Genomic DNA, 23,805 nt, shown 5'->3' on the forward strand with positions numbered 1-23,805 from the left:
TGACCACAGGTCACCATAACAGATATAATAATAATAATAAGTTGAAATATTGCAAGAATTACCAAATTGTGACACTGAGACATAAAATGAGCAAATGTCATTGAAAAAAATAGCAGCAATAAATTTGCACAATGCAGGGTACCACAAAGCTTCAATTTGTAAAAAATGCAATATCTGAAAAAAAAGCGTAATGCAATAAAATGAGGTAATCTTATGTAATGATTGAACTTAAAAAATGCAGTAAAAATGTGTCAACAGAAGACTCAATCAAGCAGAGGAAAGAATTAGTGAGCTCAAAGACAGAACATTTAAAATTATCCAGTCAGAGGGGAATACAAGGTAAAAGAATGAAGAAATCCTATAGGAATTATGGAACTCCATTAAGAGACCAAAACTTTGCATAACAGGAGTTGTAGAAGAAGAAACATAGGGAAAGGGGACCAGAAATCATATTTTTTAAAATAATGGCTGAAAACTTCCCTAATCTGGAAAAAGGTGTCAAAATCCACATACTGGAGGTGTTGAAGTAATTCAGCCCAAAGAGAAATTCAACAAGACACATAATAATCAAAGCAATCAAAAATCAAAGACAAAGACAAAATGTTGAGAGCAGCAAAAGATAAGAAATATATCACATAAAAAGGAGTCCCAATATGATTATCAGTAGAATTCTCAGCAAAAAAAAACCCTTAGGCCAAGAAAGAGTGTGATGACGTAGTCAAAACGGCAGAGGCAAAAATCCTGCTGACCAGTAATACCCAGGAAATCTGTCTTTCAGGAATCAGGAAGAAATAAAAATTTTCCTAAACAAAAGTTAAGGGAGTTCATCATCACTAGACCTGCCTGACAGAAATTGGTAAAGGACGTTCCTTAAACTGAAACAAAAAAGGCTGCTGATTAACATCATAAAACATACAAAAGCACAAAACTCAATGGTATAAGTAAAACAGAGTAATATTCACAATAGTCTAGGACACTAATGATGGTGTGTAAAGCAATTTTATTCCTAGTATGGGGGTTAAAATAAAAGCTATTGATAATAACTATAGTTAAAACAAATTGTCAAGGTGTGTATTACAAAACTGATGTAAATATTGGCATTGAAAACATAAAATGGGAATGCATAGGGAATAAAAGTGGAAAGTTGCATGTAATCAAAGTAAAGTTATGAGCTTGAAATAACCTGCTATAAGATGTTCTATTTTAGTCTCAGGATAACAAAGCAAACATCTGTGGTAGAAGCACAAAGCACAAATAGAAGGAATTCAAAACATATCACTACAGAAAACCATCAAACCATGAAGGAAAACAGCATGAGAGAAAGAAAAGAACTAAGGATTAACAAAACACTCAGGGACTCAGAGCAAGATGGCCGAATAGGAACAACTCCAGTCTCTATCTCCCAGCACAAGAGACACAGAAGACGGGGTGATTTCTGCATTTTCAACTGAGGTACCGGGTTCATCTCAATGGGAAGTATCAGACAATCAGTGCTGGTCAGCTGGTGCAGCCCAACCAGCGAGAGCTGAAGCAGGATGAGGCATCGCCTCACCTGGGAAGCACAACAGGGAAGGGAATCCCTTTTCCTACCAGGGGAACTGAGACACACAACACCTGGAAAATCGGGTAACTCCCACCCTGATACTGCACTTTACCAAGGGTCTTAGCAAATGGCACACCAGGAGATTATATCCCACACCTGGCCGGGAGGGTCCCATGCCCACGGAGCCTCCCTCAGTGCTAGCACAGCAGTCTGTGATCTAACTGCAAGGCAGCAGCAATGCTGGGGGAGGGGCGCCTGCCATTGCTGAGGCTTAAGTAGGTAAACAGAGCCGCCAGGAAGCTTGAACTGGGTGGAGCCCACAGCAGCTCAAGAAGGCCTGCCTATCTCTGTAGACTCCACCTCTGGGGACAGGGCATAGCTAAACAAAAAGCAGCAGAAACCTCTTCAGATACAAATGACCCTGTCTGACAGCTTTGAAGAGAGCAGTGGATCTCCCAACATGGAGGTTGAGATCTGAGAATGGACAGACTGCCTGCTCAAGTGGGTCCCTGACCCCTGAGTAGCCTACCTGGGAGACATCCCCCACAAGGTGCAGACCGACATCCCACACCTCACACGGCAGGGTACACCACTGAGATGAAGCTTCCAGAGCAAGATTCAGACAACAACACTTGCTGTTCAGCAATATTCTACCTTCTGCAGCCTCTGCTGCTGATACACAGGCAAACAGGGTCTGGAGTGGACCTCAAGCAATCTCCAACAGACCTACAGCTGAGGGTCCTGACTGTTAGAAGGAACACTAATAAACAGAAAGGACACCCACACCAAAACCACATCCGTACACCACCATCATCAAAGACCAAAGGCAGACAAAACCACAAAATGGGGAAAAAGCAGGGCAGAAAAGCTGGAAATTCAAAAAATAAGAGCACATCTCCCCCTCAAAAGGAACACAGCTCATCACCAGCAACGGATCAAAGTTGGACAGAGAATAACTTTGAAAAGTTGAGAGAAGGCTTCAGTCCATCAAACTTCTCAGACTAAATGAGGAATTATGTACCCAGTGTAAAGAAACTAAAAATCTTGAAAAAGGAATGGAAGAATGGATAACTAGAATAATCAATGCAGAGAAGGCCATAAATGAACTGACAGAGATAAAAACCTTGATACGAGAAATACGTGACAAATGCACAAGCTTCAGTAACTGACTCGATCAACTGGAAGAAAGAGTATCAGCGATTGAGGATCAAATGAGTGAAATGAAGTGAGAAGAGAAGTCTAAAGAAAAAAGAGGAAAAAGAAATGAACAAAGCCTTCAAGAAGTATGGGATTATGTGAAAAGACCAAATCTATATCTGATTGGGGTACCTGAAAGTGAGGGGGGAAACGGAACCAAGTTGGAAAACACTCTTCAGGATATCATCCAGGAGAACTTCCCCAACCTAGTAAAGCAGGCCAACATTCAAATTCAGGAAATAGAGAGAACACCACAAAGATACTCCTTGAGAAGAGCAACTCCAAGACACATAATTGTCAGATTCACCAAAGTTGAAATGGAGGAAAAATGTTAAGGGCAGCCAGAGAGAAAGGTCGGGTTACACACAAAGTGAAACCCATCAGACTAACAGCAGGTCTCTCGGCAGGAACTCTACAAGCCAGAAGACATTGGGGGCCAATATTCAACATTCTTAAAGAAAAGAATTTTAAACCCAGAATTTCATATCCAACCAAACTAAGTTTCACAAGTGAAGGAGAAATGAAATCCTGTACAGACAAGCCAATGCTTAGAGATTTTGTCACCACCAGGCCTGCCCTACAAGAGATCCTGAAGGAAGCACTAAACATGGAAAGGAACAACCGGTACCAGCCATTGCAAAAACATGCCAAAATATAAAGAACATTGATGCTAGGAAGAAACGGCATCAACTAACGAGCAAAATAACCAGCTAATATCACAATTACAGGATCAAGGTCACACATAACAATATTAACCTTCAATGTAAATGGACTAAATGGTCCAATTAAAAGACACAGACTGGAAAATTGGATAAAGGGTCAAGACCCATCAGTTTTCTGTATTCAGGAGACCCATCTCACATGAAGAGACACACATAGGCTCAAAATAAAGGGATGGAGGAATATCTACCAAGCAAATGGAGAATAAAAAAAAAAGCAGGGGTTGCAATCCTAGTCTCTGATAAAATAGACTTTAAACCGTCAAAGATCAAAAAAGACACAGAAGGCCATTACATAATGGTAAAGGGATCAATTCAACAGGAAGAGCTAACTATCCTAAATATATATGCACCCAATACAGGCGCACCCAGATTCATAAAGCAACTCCGTAGAGACTTACAAAGAGACTTAGACTCTCTTACAATAATAATGGGAGAGTTCAACACCCCACTGTCAACATTAGACAGATCAACGAGACAGAAAGTTAATAAGGATATCCAGGAATTGAACTCAACTCTGCACCAAGCAGACTTAATAGACGTCTACAGAACTCTCCACCCCAAATCAACAGAATATACATTCTTCTCAGCATCACCTCACACTTATTCCAAAATTGACCACATAATTGGAAGTAAAGCACTCCTCAGCAAATGTATAAGAACAGAAATTACCTGATGTAAATGATGAGTTGATGGGTGCTGACGAGTTGTTGGGTGCAGCACACCAACATGGCACAAGTATACATATGTAACAAACCTGCACGTTATGCACATGTACCCTAGAACTTAAAGTATAATAATAATAATAATAATAAAAAGAACAGAAATTATAACAAACTATCTCTCAGACCACAGTGAAATCAAACTAGGACTCAGGACTAAGAAACTCAGTCAAAACCACTCAACTACATGGAAACTCAGCAACCTGCTCCTGAATGACTTCTGGGTACATAACGAAATGAAGGCAGAAATAAAGATGTTCTTTGAAACCAAAGAGAATAAAGATACAACATACCAGAATCTCTGGGACACATTTAAAGCAGTGTGTAGAGGGAAATTTATAGCACTAAATGCCCACAAGGGAAAGCTGGAAAGATCTAAAATTGACACTCTAACATCACAATTAAAAGAACTAGAGAAGCAAGAGCAGACACATTTAAAAGGTAGCAGAAGGCAAGAAATAACTAAGATCAGAGCAGAACTGAAGGAGATAGAGACACGAAAAACCCTCCAAAGAATCAATGAATCCAGGAGCTGATTTTCTGAAAAGATCAACAAAATTGATAGACTGCTAGCAAGACTAATAAAGAAGAAAAGAGAGAAGACTCAAATAGACACAACAAAAAATGATGACGGAGGTATCACCACCAACCCCACAGAAATACAAACAACCATCAGAGAATACTATAAACACCTCTACACAAATAAACTAGAAAATCTAGAAGAAATGGATAATTTCCTGAACACTTACACTCTCCCAAGACTAAACTAGGAAGAAGTTGAATCCCTGAATAGACCAATAGCAGGCTCTGAAATTGAGGCAACAATTAATAGCCTACCAACCAAAAAAAGTCCAGGACCAGACAGATTCACAGCTGAATTCTACCAGAGGTAGAAGGAGGAGCTGGTACCATTCCTTCTGACACTATTCCAATCAATAGAAAAAGAGGGAATCCTCCCTAACTCTTTTTATGAGGCCAACATCATCCTGATACCAAAGCCTGGAAGAGACACAACAAAAAAAGAGAATTTTAGACCAATATCCCTGATGAACATTGATGCAAAAATCATCAATAAAATACTGGCAAACTGAATCTAGCAGCACATCAAAAAGCTTATCCACCATGATCAAGTGGGCTTCATCCCTGGGATGCAAGGCTGGTTCAACATATGCAAATCAATAAACGTAATCCAGCATATAAACAGAACCAAAGACAAAAACCACATGATTATCTCAATAGATGCAGAAAAGGCTTTTGACAAAATTCAACAACCCTTCATGCTAAAAACTCTCAATAAGTTCCGTATTGATGGAAAGTATCTCAAAATAATAAGAGCTGTTTATGACAAACCCACAGCCAATATCATACTGAATGGGTAAAAACTGGAAGCATTCCCTTTGAAAACTGGCACAGGACAGGGATGCCCTCTCTCACCACTCCTATTCAACACAGTGTTGGAAGTTCTGGCTAGGGCAATCAGGCAAGAGAAAGAAATCAAGGGTATCCAGTTAGGAAAAGAAGAAGTCAAATTGTCCCTGTTTGCAGATGACATGATTGTATATTTAGAAAACCCCATCATCTCAGCCCAAAATCTCCTTCAGCTGATAAGCAACTTCAGCAAAGTCTCAGGATACAAAATTAATGTGCAAAAATCACAAGCATTCTTATACACCAGTAACAGACAAACAGAGAGCCAAATCAGGAATGAACTTCCATTCACAATTGCTTCAAAGAGAATAAATACCTAGGAATCCAATTACAAGGGATGTAAAGGACCTCCTCAAGGAGAACTACAAACCATTGCTCAGTGAAATAAAAGAGGATACAAACAAATGGAAGAACATACCGTGCTCATGGGTAGGAAGAATCAATATCGTGAAAATGGCCATACTGCCCAAGGTAATTACAGATTCAATGCCATCCCCATCAAGCTACCAATGAGTTTCTTCACAGAATTGGAAAAAACTGCTTTAAAGTTCATATGGAACCAAAAAAGAGCCCGCATTGCCAAGACAATCCTAAGTCAAAAGAGCAAAGCTGGAAGCATCACACTACCTGACTTCAAACTATACTACAAGGTTACAGTAACCAAAACAGCATGGTACTTGTACCAAAACAGAAATATAGACCAATGGAACAGAACAGAGTCCTCAGAAATAATACCACACATCTACAGCCATCTGATCTTCGACAAACCTGACAAAAACAAGAAATGGGGAAAGGATTCCCTATTTAATAAATGGTGCTGGGAAAATTGGCTAGCCATAAGTAGAAAGCTGAAACTGGATCCTTTCCTTACCCCTTATACGAAAATTAATTCAAGACGGGTTAGAGACTTAAATGTTAGAGCTAATACCATAAAAACCCGAGAACAAAACCTAGGTAATACCATTCAGGACATAGGCATGGGCAAGGAATTCATGTCTAAAACACCAAAAGCAATGGCAACAAAAGCCAAAATTGACAAATGGGATCTAATTAAACTAAAGAGCTTCTGCACAGCAAAAGAAACTACCATCAAAGTGAACAGGCAACCTACAGAATGGGAGAACATTTTTGCAATCTACTCATCTGACAAAGGGCTAATATCCAGAACCTACAAAGAACTCAAACAAATTTACAATGAAAAAACAAACAACCCCATCAAAAAGTGGGCTAAGGATATGAACAGACATTTCACAAAAGAAGACATGCATACAGCCAACAGACACATGAAAAACTGCCCGTCATCACTGGCCATCAGAGAAATGCAAATCAAAAGCACAATGAGATACCATCTCACACCAGTTAGAATGGCAATCATTCAAAAGTCAGGAAACAACAGGTGCTGGAGAGGATGTGGAGAAATAGCAACACTTTTACACTGTTGGTGGGATTGTAAACTAGTTCAACCATTATGGAAAAGAGTATGGCGATTCCTCAAGGATCTAGAACTAGATGTACCATATGACCCAGCCATCCCACTACTGGGTATATACCCAAAGGATTATAAATCATGCTGCTATAAAGACACATGCACACATACGTTTATTGCGGCACTATTCACAATAGCATGGACTTGAAATCAACCCAAATGTCCATCAGTGACAGACTGGATGAAGAAAATGTGGCACATATACACCATGGAATACTATGTAGCCATAAAAAGGGATGAGTTTGTGTCCCTTGTAGAGACATGGATGCAGCTGGAAACCATCATTCTCAGCAAACTATCACAAGAACAGAAAACCAAACACCGCATGTTCTCACTCATAGGTGGGAATTGAACAATGAGATCACCTGGACTCAGGAAGGGGAACATCACACACTGGGGCCTATTATGGGGAGGGGGGAGGGGGGAAGGGATGGCATTGGGAGTTATACCTGATGTAATTGACAAGTTGATGGGTGCTGACGAGTTGATGGGTGCAGCACACCAACATGGCACAAGTATACATATGTAACAAACCTGCACATTGTGCACATATACCCTAGAACTTAAAGTATAATAATATTAAAAAACACTCAGAGAACAATTAATCAAGTGGCATTATTAAATTATCAACTATTTATTATTACCTTGAATGTAAATGGATTAAATTCTCCAATAAAAATATATAACATGACTATATATTATTAGAGAAAAAAAAAAAATCCAAGGCCCAATTATAGGCTGTCTATAAGAGACTGGTCTCACTCTTAAGGACAAACATAGACTAACAGTAAAAAGATGGAAAAAGATATTTCACACTAATAGAAACAAAAAGAGAGCAGAGGTAGCTATATAGCCATCCTTTATATCTGCAAGGGGTTGGTTCCTGGACCCCTGTGAATGCCAAAATTCACAAATGCTCAAGTCCCTTATATAAAATGGGAAAGCATTTGCATATAACCTATTCACATCCTTCTGTATACTTTGAATAATTTCTAGATTATATATAATACCCAATACAATGTAAATGTTACATAGATAGCTTTTATACCATGTTGGTTTTTTTTATTTTTGTTATGTTTTATTCCTGTATTTTACTTTTTAATGTATTTTTAAATATTTTTAATTTGCAATTAGTAAAATCTATAATGCAAAACCCATGCATACAGAGGGCCAACTGTATTTATGTGAGACAAAATAAGCTTTAGGGCTTTGTAGAGTCTGAGTTGACTGAGGGTAGAAGGAATCCCACGGCACAGCACAGCTGCTCTACCAAAACATGGCCAGACTGCTTCCTCAAGTGGGTTCCCAATCCCATTCCTCCTCACTGGGTTGGAACTCCAAAGTGGGCTTTCAGCCACCCCTGTTGGTGTTCTCTGGCCCACAGAGATTTGTAATTTCCCTCAAACAGAGCTCCCAGAGGGAGGGGTGGGTCACCATATTTGCTGTTTGGGTGACAGCCATTCCATCCTTTGGGCTTCAGAGTGTCTGAGGTGACTGGGGGCTGAAGCAGACCCCTAACACAACACAGTTTCTCTACTGAAACATGGCAAGAGTGCTTTTTAAAGCAGGTCTCCAATCCTGTTCCTCCTCACTGGGCAGGGCTTCCCAACAGTGGTCTCCAGCCATGTCCTAGGGTGTCTTTGGGCTGGCAACAGGCCCATACCTCCCTAGGACAAAGCTTCCAGATGGAGTAACAGGCTGCCATCTTTGTTGTTTTGCAGCCTTCACTGGTGAAACCCCCAGGTACTGGAATATCTGAGGCAATGAGTGACCAGAGTGGGCCCCAAGCATACTGCAGCAGCCCCATGGAAAAGTGGCAAGACTGTTACATGGGTGTCCATTCCTATATCTTCTCACCAGGCAGGTCCTCCAGGCCTGAGCCTCCAGCCATTCCCCACCAGGGCTACTGAGCCAGTAGCAACTCCAGGGGCAACTGAAAGCCTCTCTGCCACTGCCTCTGCCTTGCCATCCTCAGACTAACAATGCAACAAAGACCCTAAGTGTTTTATCCACACCTCCAACAAGCTGCAGGTGACCCAAGAAGAGGAGACTACTCCATCTTCTATGGGTCTCTCACACACACACACACACACACACACACACACACACACACACACTGCTCATCACCAGACAGGGAACTTCTGGCTTGGGACCACAGCATAGACCCTCCATCCTGGGCTGATTGCACTGAGCAAATGCTGACCTGCATCTCTCTGGGATGGAGGCCCCAGGAGACAAGCAAATGACCCACAGCCACAACTAGTGCTAAGATTCCTTCCTCTGCTCCCTCCAAGTTGAGGGGAAAAACCACTGAGATTGCCCCAGAACTGCAGTCGACAGCACAGGGGTGCCAATGATGATCTACAGCCAGCACTCAATGGGGAGAGGATCCCACACTTTCAGAGCATTGAGCAGGAACATGGCTGCAACTGTGAGGAAACATAGGAGAGCAACACAACTGAGCAAAAGTCTACCAACTGACAAATAAGCCTGAGTGCCATCTGCTAGATCACACTCTAAAGCTTCAAAATGAAAAATATCTTACCAATATACTTCCTCTGAAACCAGAGACAAGAAGGCAACTTCAAAGAAAAACCCCACACAAAGCCTTGGCCTGATGAAAACATCCAGAAAATAAGTCTATTGACTGTACTCAATCTACACTGCAGTTAAAGGAACAGCCACATGCAGAGATGAGGAATAACCAACACAAGAACTCTGGTAACTCAAATAGCCAGAGTGTGTTTTGTCCTCCAAACAACCACACCAGTTCTCCAACAAGAGCTCTCAACCAGGCCAAACTGGCTAGAATGACAGAGATAGAATTCAGAATATGCATAGGAACAAAGATCATCAAGATTCAGAGAATGGCAAAACCCAATCCAAGGAAAATAAGAATCACAATAAAGTAATACAGGAGTCGAAGGACAAAACAGCCACTATAAAAAAGAACCTTATGGATCTGACAGAGCTGAATAACACAATACAAGAATTTCATAATGCAATCACAAGTATTAACAGCAGAATAAACCAAGCTGAGGAAAAAATATCTCAGAACTCGAAGACTGGTTCTTTAAGACAGTCAGACAAAAATAAAGAAAAAAGAATAAAAAGGAGTACACAAAGCCTCTAAGAATATGGGATTACATAAAGAGGCCAAATCTATGAATCACTGGCATCTCTGAAAGGGAAGGGGAAGAAAGCAAACAACTTGGAAAACATATTTCAGGATATAATCCATGAAAACTTCCTCAACCTTGCTAGAGAAGCTAATGATCAAATTCAGGAAATACAGAGAATTCCTACAAGATTCTACACAAAAAGATCATCCCAAAGACATATAATCATCAAATTTTCCAAGGTCAAAATGAAAAAAATGCTAAATGCAGCTAGAGAGAAAGGGCAAGTTACCTAAAAAGGGAACCCCATTAGGCTAAGAGCAAACCTCTCAGGTGATATCCTAAAACCCAGAAGAGATTGGAGACCTCTATTCAACCATCTTAGGGAAAAAAATCTTCAATCAAGAGTTTCATATTTGGCCAAACTAAGTTTCCTAAGTGAAGAAGAAATACAATCCTTTTCAGATTAGCAAATGTCTGAACATTCATTACCACAAGACCTGCTTTACAAGAGATCTTGAAAGGAGCATTAAATGCAGAAAGGAAAGACCACTACCTTCTAATACAAAAACACACTTAAACACACAGACCAGTGTCATTGTGAATCAATCACACAAATAAGCTAACATAATAACCAGCTAACAGCACAATGACAGGATCAAATCCACACATATCAATATTAATGTAAATGGGCTAAATGCCTCACTTAAAAGGTACAGAGCTGGATGAAAATGCAAGACCTAGTGGTATGCTGTCTTCAAGATACACATCTCACAAGTAATGACAATCCTAGGCTCAAAATAAAGGGATGGAGGAAAATCTATCAAGCAAATGGAAAACAAAAAAAAAGCAGGATTTGCAATCCTAATTTCAGAGGAAACAGATTTCAAACCAACAAAGATTGAAAAAAAGAGAGACAAAGCAGGGCATTACATAATGGTAAAGAGTTCAATTCAACAAGAAGACCTAACTATCCTAAATACATATGCACCCAACACAGGAGCACCCAGATTCATAAAGCAAGTTATTAGAGACCTACAAAGAGATATAGACTCCCACACAAAAATGGTGGGAAACTTCAAAATGCCACTGATAGCATTAGACAGATCATCCAGGCAGAAAATTAACAGAGATATTCAGGACCTAAACTCAACACTGGACAAAATGGATCTGATAGACCTTTACAGAATTCTCCACCCAAATCAACAGACTATACATTCTTCTATGTATAGTCTTCTATGTTACAGGGCACATACTCTAAAATCAACCACATAATTGGACCTAAAATAATTCTCAACTATGTAAAAGATCCAAAATCTTATGAAGACATTCTTGGACCACAGCTCAATAAAAATAAAAGTCAAGACTAGGAAAATTGCTCAAAACCATGCAATTACATGGAAATTAAACACGCTCCTTCATGACTTTTGAGTAAATAATGAAATTAAGGCAGAAATAAAGAAGTTCTTTGAAAATAATGAGAACAAAGATACAACATAACAGAATCTCTGGGACACAGCTAAGGCAATGTTAAGAGGTAAATATATAGCACTAAATCCCCACATCAGAAAGTTAGAAACATCTCAAATAAACAACATAATTTCCCACCTGAAGGAACTAGAGAAGCAGGACCAATCAATCCAAAGCAAGCAGAAAACAAGAAATAACAAAAAATCAGGGCTGAACTGAAGGAAAGCAGGACATGAAAAACTATTCAAAAGATCAAGGAACTAGGAGTTGGTTTTCTGAAAAAAATTAATAAAATAGATAGCCCTCTTGCTAGACTAATAAAGAAGAAAGAGAAAAGACCCAAATAAACACAATTAGAAATGAAGAGAATGTTGTTACTGACATCACAGAAATAAAAACAACCATCAGAAGCTAATACAAACCCCTCAATGCACACAAACTAGAAAACAAAGAAGAAATCAATAAATTTGTGGACATGTACAACTTCCCAAGACTGAGCCAGGAAGAAATTGAAACCGTTAACAGACCAATAATGAACTCCAAAATTGAATCAGTAATAAGTCACCTATCAACTAAAAAAAGCCTGGAACCTGATGGATTCACAGACAAATTCTACCAGATGTACAAAGAACAGCTGGTACCATTCCTACTAAAACTCTTCCAAAAAATTGAGGAGGGACTCCTCCCCAACTCATTCAATGAAACCAAGATCATCTTGACACCAAACTTGGCAGAGACACAATGAAAAAAGAAAACTTCAAGCCAATATCTGTGGTGAATATCCATGCAAAAATCATCAACAAAATACTTGTAAACCAAAATAACTAACACATCAAAAAGCTAATCCACCATGATTAAGTAGCCTTCATCCTCAGGATGCAAGGTTGGTTTGGCAAACAAAAATTAATAAATGTGGCCAGGCGCAGTGGCTCACCCCTGTAATCCCAGCACTTTGGGAGGCCAAGGCGGGTGGATCATGAGGTCAGGATATCGAGACCATCCTGGCTAACAAGGTGAAACCCCTTCTCTACTGAAAATACAAAAAATTAGCCGGGCGTGGTGGCAGGTGCCTGTAGTCCCAGCTACTCAAGAGGCTGAGGCAGGAGAACGGCATGAACCTGGGAGGTAGAGCTTGCAGTGAGCTGAGATCGCGCCACTGCACTCCAGCCTGGGCAATAGAGCAAGACTCCATCTCAAAAAAAAAAAAAAAAATTAATAAATGTGATTCATCACATAAACAGAACTAAAGACAAAAACCACATGATTATCTCAATAAATGCAGAAAAGTCTTTTAATAAAATTCAACATCCCTTCAAGCTAAAAATTCTCAATAAACTAGGTATTGAAGGAACATACTTCAAAATAATGAGAGCTATCTGTGACAAACCCACAGCCAACATTTTACTGAATGGGTAAAGGCTGGAAGCATTTCCACTAAAAAACCAGCACAAGACAAGGAAGCATTCTCTTATCACTCCTGTTCAGCATAGTATTGGAAGTCCCAGCCAGGGCAATCAGACAAGAGAAAGAAATAAAGTGCATCCAGATAGGAAGAGAGAAAGCCAAACTATCTCTGTTTGCAGATAACACGATTCTATTTCTAGAAAACCCCATAGTTTCAACCCAAAGCCTCCTCCATCTGATAAACATTTCAGCAAAGTTGCAGGACACAAAATCAATGTACAAAAATCATTAGCATGCCTGTACACCAACAACAGCCAAACCTAGAGCCAAATCAGAAAGGCAATTCCATTCACATTTGCCACAGAAATAATAAAATACCTAGAAATACAGCGAACAAGGGAGGTGAAAGATCTCTGCAATGAGAATTACAAAACACTCCTCAAAGAAATTAGAAAGACACAAACAAATGGAAAAACCTACCATACTCATGAATAGCAAGAATAGTATCATTAAAATGGCTATATTACCCAAAACAATTTACAGGTTCAATGCTGTTTCTATCAACTACCAATGACATTCTTTACAGAACTAGAAAAAAAACTATTTAGAAAAAAAAAAAAAAAAAAAAAAAGAGCCTGGATAGCCAAGGCAATATCAGGCAAAAAGAACAAAGTTGAAGGCATCATGTTACCCAACTTCAAACTATACTACAAGGCTACAGGAACCAAAACAGCATGGTTCTGATACAAAAACAAGCACATAGACCAATGGAAGAAAGTAGAGAACCCAGAAGTAAGACTGCACCTCTACAATAATCTGATCTTCGACAAACCTGACAAAAACAAGTAATGGATAGACTCCCTATTCCATAAATGGTGTTGGGATAACTGGATAGCCATATGCAGAAGATTGAAGCTGAACCCCTTCCTTACACCATATACAAAAATTAACTCAAGATGGATTATCTTAAATGTAAAACCCAAAACTATGAAAACCCTGGAAGACAACCTAGGTGGTACTAATCGGGATATAGGAACAGGAAAAAATTTTATGACAAAGACACCAAAAGCAATCACAACAAAAGCAAATATTGACAAGTGGAATCTAATTAGACTTAAGAGCTTCTGCACAGCAAAATAAACTATCAACAGGATCAACAGACAACCTAGAGAATGGGAAAAAATATTAGCAAACTACGCATCTGACAAAGATCTAATATCCAGCATTTGTAAGGAACTTAAAGAAATTTAAAAGTGAAAAACAAATAACCCCATTAAAAAGTAAGCAAAGGACATGAACAGACACTTCTCAAAAAATGCATACATGCAGCCAACAAGCATATGAAAAAAGTTTAATATCACTAATCATTAGAGAAATGCAAATCATAACCACAGTAAGATACCATCTCACACCAGTCAGAATGGCCATTATTAAAAAGTCAAAAAATAACAGATGCTGGCAAGGTTGTGCAGAAAAAGGAACACATAAACACTCTTAGTCAGAGTGTAAATTAGTTCAACCATTGTGGAAAGTAGCTCTTCAAAAAGCTAAAAGCAGAACCACCATTCGACCCAGCAATCTCATTACTGGGTATATACCCAGAGGAATATAAATTATTATACCATAAAGGCACATGCACACAAATGTTCATTACAGCACTATTCAAAATAGCAAAGACGTGAAACCAACCTAAATCCCCATCAATGATGGATTGGATAAAGAAAATGTGTTATGCATAAACCATGAAATACTATGCAGTCATAAAAAAGAATGAGATCATGTCTTTTGTGGGAACATAAATGGAGCTGGAAGCTATTGTTCTTAGTAAACTAATACAGGAACAGAAAACCAAATACTGAATGTTCTCCCTATAAATGGGGCTAAATGATAAGAATTTATGAACACAAAGAAAGAAATAACGAACACAAGGAAGGAAATAACAGACACAGGGGTCTACTTGGTGGGAGAGGTTGGGAGGAGGGAGAAGAGCAGAAAAGACAACTATTGGGTAGCGGGATTAATACCTTGATGATGAAATAATATGCACAACAAACCCCCATGACATGTTTACCTATGTAACAAACGTTCACGTGTACCCCCAAATCTAAAATAAAAGTGAAAAAAATTAAAACATAGACCTGAAGTCAAAAACTGTAAAAAGAGATGAAGATATTCTATAATGATAAAGGGGTCAATTCTTCAAAAGCATATAACAATTATAAATACATATGCAGCCAATATCAGAGCACCTAAATGTATAAAACAAATATTAAACAATCTAAAGGGAGATATAGATTGCAATACAATATTTGTATGGGAATTTAGTACCTTATTTTCATCAACAGACAAATCATCCAGGCAGAAAATTAATAGGAAAACATTGGACTTAAACAACACTTTGTACAAAATGAACCTAACAGACACATATAGAACATTCAATCTAACAGCAAGAGAATACACATTCTCCTCAGTGAACAATGAATTCTCCAGAGTAGATCACATGTTAGAATACAAAATGATCCTTAGCAAATTTAAGAAGATTGCAATCATATCAAGTATCTTTTCAGATTACAATGGTATAAAACTGGGAATCAATAATAGGAGGAACTTCAGAAAATTCACAAATATAGGAAATTAAACAACGTGCTCCTGAAAAATCAATGATCCAATGAAGAAATTGAAAGGGAAATCAAAACTATCCTGAGAAAAGCAAAAATGGAAACCCAACATACCAAAACTTATGGGAAATAGCAAAGCAGTTCTCAGAGAAAAGCTTGTAACAATAAATGCCTACATCAAAAAGAAAAAAAGATCTAAAATAAACAACTTAATGTTACTCCTCAAGGAGCTAGGAAGAGAAGGACAAACTAAGCCCAGAGTTAACAGAAAGAATAAAACAGTAATAATCAGAGCAGAAATAACTAATATAGAGATAAGAAATCACAAAAGATCAACCAAACTAAAAGTTGGATTTTTGAAAACACAAGCAAAATCAAAAAACCCTTAGCTAGACCAAGAAAAAAGAGAGAAGACTCAAATAAAATAATAAATGAAAACAGAGACATTACAATGGATACTGTAGAAATACAAAGATTATAAGAGACCACTAGGAAAAATTATATGCCAACAAATTAGATAATCTGGAAATAATAAATTCTCTTTTTATTATACTTTAAGTTCTGGGATACATGTACAGAACACACGTTTGTTACATAGGTATACATGTGCCAGGGTGGTTGCTGCACCCATCAGCCCATCATCTATGTTTTAAGCCCTGCATGCATTAGGTATTTATCCTAATGCTGTCTCCCTTCACCCCCAGTCCCCTGACAGGCCCTAGCATGAGATGTTTCCCTCCCTGTGTTCATGTATTCCATGGGTCAACTCCCACTTATAAGTAAGAACATGCGGTGTTTGCTTTTCTGTTTCTGTGTTAGTTTGCTGAGAATGATGGCTTCCAGCTTTATCCATGTCCCTGCAAAGGACATGAACTCATCCTTTTTTATGGCTGCATAGTATTCCATGGTGTACATGTGCCACATTTTCTTTATCTAGTCTGTTATTGATGGGCATTTGGGTTGGTTCCAAGTCTTTGCTACTGTGAATAGTCCTGCAATAAACACATGTGTGCATGTGTCTTTATAGTAGAATGATTTATAATCCTTTGGGTATATAGCCAGTAATGGGATTGCTGGTTCAAATGGTATTTCTGGTTCTAGATCCTTGAGGAATCGCCACACTGTCTTCCACAATGGTTGAAATAATTTACACTCCCACCAACAGTGCAAAGGCTTTCCTATTTCTCCACATTCTCTCCAACTTCTGTTGTTTCCTGACTTTTTAATGATCGCCATTCTAACTGGCATGAGATGGTGTCTCATTTTGGTTTTGATTTATATTTCTCTAACGAGCAGGATAATGAGCTTTTTTTCATATGTTTGTTGGCCACGTAAGTGTCTTCCTTTGAGAAACGTCTGTTCAGATCCTTTGCCCACTTTTGATGGGGTTGTTTGTTCTTTTCTTATAAATTTGTTAAGTTCCTTGTAGATTCTGGATATTAGACCTTTGTCAGATGAACAGATTGCAAAACTTTTCTCCCATTCTGTAGGTTGCCTGTTCACTCTGATTGCAGTTTATTTTGCTGTGCTCTTTAGTTTAATTAGATCCCGTTTGTCAATTTTGGCTTTTTTTGCAATTACTTTTGGTGTTTTAGTCATGAAATCTTTGCCCATGCCTAGGTCCTGACTGGTACTGCCTAGGTTTTCTTCTAGGGTTTTTATGGTTTTAGGTTTTAGGTTTAAATCTTTAATCCATCTTGAGATAATTTTTGTATAAGGAGTAAGGAAGGGGTCCAGTTTCAGTTTTCTGCATATGGCCAGTCAGTTTTCCCAGAACCATTTATTAAAAAAGGAATCCTTTCCCCATTGCTTGTTTTTGTCAGGTTTGCCAAAGATCAGATGGTGCAGATGTGTGGGGTTATTTCTGAGGCCTCTGTTCTGTTCCACTGGTCTATATATCTGTTTTGGTACCAGTACCATGCTGTTTGGGTTACTGTAGTCTTGTAGTATAGTTTGAAGTCAAGTAGCACGATGTCTCCAGCTTTGCTCTTTTTGCTTAGGATTGTCTTGGCTATATGGACTCTTTTTTGGTTCCACATGAAATTTAAAGTACTTTTTTCTAGCTCTGTGAAGAAAGTAAATGGTAGCTTGATGGGAATAGCATTGAATCTATAAATTACTTGGGTAGTATGGCCATTTTCATGATACTGATTCTTCTTATCCATGAGCATGGAATGTTTTTCCATTTTTTTGTGTCCTCTCTTATTTCCTTGAGCAGTGGTTTGTAGTTCTCCTTGAAGAGGTTCTGTACATTCCTATTAAGTTGGATTCCTAGGTATTTAATTTTCTTTGTAGCAATTGTGAATGGTAGTTCACTCATGATTTGGCTCTTTTTTTCTATTACTGGTGTATAGGAATGCTTGTGATTTTTGCACATTGATTTGGTATCATGAGACTTTGCTGAAGTTGTTTATCAGCTTAAGGAGTTTTGGGGCTGAGACATTGGAGTTTTCTAAATATACAATCATGTCGTCTGCAAACAGAGACAATTTGACTTCCTCCCTTCCTATCTGAATACACTTTACTTCTTTCTCTTGCCTGATTGCCCTTTCTGCAACTTCCAATACTATGTTGAATAGGAGTGGTGAGAAAGGGCATCCTTGTCTTGTGATGGTTTTCAAAGGGAATGCTTCCAGCATTTGCCCATTCAGTGTGATATTGGTTATGGATTTGTCATAAATAGCTCTTATTGAGATATGTTCCATCAGTACCTAGTTTATTGAGTATTTGGGGGATGAAGGGGTGTTGGATTTTATCAAAGAATGTTTCTGCATCTATTGAGATAACCATGTGGTTTTTGTCATTGGTTCTGTTTATGTGATGGATTACATTTATCAATTTGCATATGTCAAACCAGTGTTGCATTCCAGGGATGAAGTTGACTTGATCATGGTGGATCAGCTTTTGATGTGCTGCTGGATCGGGTTTGCCAGTATTTTATTGAGGATTTTTGCATCGAAGTTCATCAGGGATATTGAACTGAAATTTTCTTTTTTTGTTGTGTCTCTGCCAGGTTTGGGTGTCAGGATGATGCTGCCCTCATAAAATGAGTTAGGGAGGAGTCTCTCTTTTTCTATTGTTTGGAATAGTTTCAGAGAGAATGGTACCAGCTCCTCTTTGTACGTCTAGTAGAATTCAGCTGTGAATTCATCTGGTCCTGGGCTTTTATGGTTGGTAGGCTATTAATTACTGTATCAATTTCAGAACTTGTTATTGGTCTATTCAGGAATTCGACTTCTTCCTGGTTTAGTCTTGGTAGGGTGTATGTGTCCAGGAATTTATCCATTTGTTCTAACCTTTCTAGTTTATTTGTGTAGAAGTGTTTATAGTATTCTCTGATGGTAGTTTTATTTCTATGGGATCAGTGGTGAAACCCCTTTAACATTTTTTATTGTATCTATCTGATTCTTCTCTCTTTTCTTCTTTATTAGTCTGGCTAGCAGTCTATCTATTTTGTTAATCTTTTTGAAACACCAGCTCCTAGGTTTATTGATTTTTTGAAGGGTTTTTCATGTGTCTCTCCTTCAATTCTGCTCTGATCTTAGTTATTTCTTGTCTTCTGCTAGCTTTTGAATTTGTTTGCTCTTGCTTCTCTAGTTCTTTTCATTTTGATGTTATGGTGTCAATTTTAGCTCATTCCTGCTTTCCAATGTGGGCATTTAGTGCTATAAATTTCCCTCTTAACACTGCTTTAGCTGTGTCCCAGAGATTGCAGTATGTTGTGTCTTTGTTTTCATCGGTTTCAAAGAACTTATTTATTTCTGTCTTAATTTAGTTATTTACCCAGTAGTCATTCAGGAGCAGGTTGTTCAGTTTCCAAGTAGATGTGCAGCTTTGAGTGAGTTTCTTAATTCTGAGTTCTAATTTGATTGCACTGTGGTCTGAGAAACTGTTATTATTTCTATTTTTTGCATTTGCTGAGGAGTGTTTTACTTCCAATTATGTGGTCAATTTTATGATAAGTATGATGTGGTGCTGAGAAGAATGAATATTCTGTTAATTTGGGGTGGAAAGTTCTGTAGATGTCCATTAGGTCTGCTTGGTCCAGAGCTGAGCTGAAGTCCTGAATATCCTTGTTAAATTTCTGTCTTGTTGATTTGTCTAATATTGACAGTGGGGTGTTAAAGTCTCCCACTATTATTGTGCAGGAGTCTAAGTTTCTTTGTGGGTCTCTGAGAACTTGCTTTATGAATCTGGGTGCTCCTGTATTGGGGTGCATATATATTTAGGATAGTTAGCTCTTCTTGTTGAATTGAGCCCTTTACCATTATGTAATGCCATTCTGTATCTTTTTAAATTTTTGTTGGTTTAAAGGTGGTTTGTTTTATCAGAGACTAGGATTGCAACCCCTGCTCTTTTTTGCTTTCCATTTGCTTGGTAAATATTCCTCTATTCCTTTATTTTGAGCCTATGTGTGCCTTTGCATGTGAGATGGGTCTCCTGAATACACCACACAGATAGGTCTTGACTTTTTATCCAATTTGCCAGTCTGTGTCTTTTAATTGGGGCATTTAGCCCTTTTTCATTCAAGGTTAATACTGTTATGTGTGAATTTGATCATGTCATCCTGATTCAAGCTGGTTATTTTTCACATTAGTTGATGCAGCTTCTTCTTAGTGTCATTGGTCTTTATATTTTGGTATATTTTTGCAGTGGCTGATACCAGTTTTTCCATTCCATATTTAGTGCTTCCTTCAGGGGCTCTTGTAAGGCAGGCCTGGCAGTGACAAAATCTCTCAGCATTTGCTTGTCTGGGAAGTATTTTATTTCTCCTTCACTAATGAAGCTTAGTTTGGCTGGATATGAAATTCTGGGTTGAAAATTATTTTCTTTAAGAATGTCAAATATTGGCCCTCACTCTCTTCTGACTTGTGAGGTTTCTGCAGAGAGATCCACTGTTAGTCCGATGGCCTTCCCTTTGTAGGTAACTTGACCCTTCTCTCTGGCTACCCTTAACAATTTTTCTTTTCTTTCAACCTTGGAGAATCTGACAATTATGTGTCTTGAGGCTGCTCTTCTTGAGGAGTATCTCAGAGGTGTTCTCTGTATTTCCTGAATTTGCATTCATTTTGCTTTGGATTGCTTTAGTTATTCAGGCTCTCTTTTGGCTCCAAGTGAATTTTAGAATAGTTTTTTTCTAGTTCTGTGAAAAATAACATTGGTAGTTTTATAGGAATAGCATTGAATCTGTAGATTGCTTTGAGCAGTATAGCCATTTCAACAATATTGAATCTTCCGATTCTTGAGCATGGAATATTTTTCCATTTGTTTTTGTCATTCATGTCTTGTAGCCATGTTGGTAGTTCTCCTTATGGAGACCTTTCACCTCCTTGGTTAGACGTCTTCCTAAGTATTTTATTTTTTGTGTGACCATTATAAATCAGATTGCATCCTTGATTTGGCTCTCAGCTTGAATGTTATTGGTGTATAGAAATGTCACTGATCGGCCGGCGCGGTGGCTCAAGCCTGTAATCCCAGCACTTTGGGAGGCCGAGATGGGCGGATCACGAGGTCAGGAGATCGAGACCATCCTGGCTAACACGGTGAAACCCCGTCTCTACTAAAAAAATACAAAAAATTAGCCGGGCGAGATGGCGGGCGCCTGTAGTTCCAGCTACTCGGGAGGCTGAGGTGAGAGAATGGCGTATACCCGGGAGGCGGAGCTTGCAGTGAGCTGAGATCCGGCCACTGCACTCCAGCCCGGGCGACAGAGCGAGACTCCGTCTCAAAAAAAAAAAAAAAAAAAGAAAAAGAAATGTCACTGATCTTTGTACATTGATTTTGTATCCTGAAACTTTATTGAAGCTGTTTATCAGTTCCAGGAGCTTTTTGGCAGTCATTAAGGTTTTCTGCGTAGAGAATCATGTTGTACATAAAAAGAGATGGCTTGGCTTCTTCTTTTCCTATTTGGATGCCTTTTGTTTCTTTCTCTTGCCTAATTGCTCTGGCTAGGACTTTTTGGTGTTGTTATTGTTTGTTTTTGTTTTGGTTTTTTTGTTTTGAGACAGGGTCTCATTTTGTCATCCAGGCTGGAGTGCAGTGGTGTGATCATGCCCTACTGCGGCCTCAACCTCAAGTGATCCTCCCACCAAATCTTGAGTACAGGCACATGCCAACATACATAGCTAATTTTTTAAAAAGAATTTGTAAATATGGGGTCTCCCTATGTTGCCCAGGCTGGTCTTGAACTCCTGGGCTCAAGAAATTTTCCCTCTTGGGCCTCCCAAAGCACTGGAATTACAGACAAGAACCACCATGTCCAGTCTATTTTTTTCATACATCTAATTTAGCCATGCAGTTAGCCCATTTAACTTTTGTCTCTTTAAGATAATACTTACATTTTCACTCACTGTGTTTCAAGTGCATGTCCTTATTTTACATGTGCTATTATCTAAGGTATAATTGGTAATTAAAGAATTTCTATATAATTATTCTAATGCAATTGAGATATAACTTCAAATTTCAAAAATATTCAGTTATGTTATTTCACTGGAAAATGTAACATATTCTTTAAAGCTGTGGGCTTTTTGGTACACTAAACACTGCTCCAAAGTATAGTGTCAGTCAGTTCAAATTCAGAAGTGAGTATTTTTTAAGTTTATATTTATACACATCTAACACTGTCTAATGATAATTTCGGTCATGCTTTTTCATTGGTTGGCATTAAAAATCTATTATTTTATCACTATCCAACTTAATTAAATGCTAGCTTGCTCAAAGTACCATGACCAGTAATAAATTAAATATATTCCTGGCAAGTCTATTTAAAAAGAATATCTCTCTCATTCCCATTAAATGACACCCATATTATAATTATAATTCCAAAGGTAAAGAGGGACATTTTCTAAATATATTTTGATGATAAATTTTTTTATGTTCACATATCACATCTCCAGCACAAATACCTAATTAGAAATTTTCCTTATCTTAACCTTTGATAATCATCAGTTCTCTCATGAAGTAAAAATATACAACTACAGTCTTTAGCTATCATGATAGTTTATTGTGATTAGAGCCTTTGTCACCAAGTAACCCTGCCTCTAGTTAGAATAATTCTTCACTTACAGACTTATTTTCAGGCCACCTAACTAGCTATATGGACATAAAATGACATATATCCACCATCTAAGACATTAAATTTTAAGAAAATAACACAAAAAGGCTCAAGAATCATTACACTACAAGGAATGCAGCATTATGTACTAGATAAAACAGACCTAAAGCAAATAAATACTCTCAGGTAATATCATTGTTGTCATAGTAAGCTTGTGGGAGGCACAGAACTTCACAAAGGATGAAAAAAGATGCTGAACTTGTGTGTCTCATGGCTTCCCAGAGAAGTCATCCTATCCAGAGTTTCACAGGCTGTATAGGGAATTGCAAAATAGATGAGGCGGGATTGTGAGCATGTGCAGGGCTCAGAGGCCAGACACACCATGGCGGTCTTGGGAAACCACAAGTAGTCTGGTACTGTTGCTTCCAAAAGTGTGAAAGCCTGAGAGAAGTGAACAGGGGCCAGACCACACATGGCCTCACAGATCATGTTAAGAAGCTTGAATTTAATTCTGTGGGTAATGGGAATTATTAAAAGGTTTTCACAAAGGAGGCCAGTCAGGAGTTCTTTGTTTAGTCCAGGTAAGAAACAACAGAATTTTATCAAATGACACTAGCAAAACAAATGGAAAGACGGAATTTATACAGTGTAGGATATAAAATGGACAGATCTTGGTGTCTGGTTAGAAGTTCAAGCTGAGGTGTGGCAGGAAAGGGAGAGACAAGCAGAGCATGAGTCCCAGGTAGAACCTGACTCAGGTAAGAATCCAGTCCAACCTCTGCCATGCATTGTGCACCTCAGTGTCCCCACCTCTCAAAGAAGGAATGAGACAAGATTATCTCTACAGTCCCTTCCAGCACAAATATGTTGTAATCCTACCTTATGAATCTAGCCTTTCTGTAGCACAGAGAGAGGACAAGCTCCAGTGTTAGGGAGAAGGCTGGAGGGACAAATATCACTCAAAAAAAAAAGCCCAGACTTGCCTTTAAAGGCACTGAATGCAAATAGCCACAAATTCTTAACATCTTTAAATGTGGACTTATTT

Source organism: Trachypithecus francoisi, unplaced genomic scaffold (genome assembly GCF_009764315.1).
Source record: "Trachypithecus francoisi isolate TF-2019V2 unplaced genomic scaffold, Tfra_2.0 Lachesis_group15, whole genome shotgun sequence".
Taxonomy (NCBI): domain Eukaryota; kingdom Metazoa; phylum Chordata; class Mammalia; order Primates; family Cercopithecidae; genus Trachypithecus; species Trachypithecus francoisi.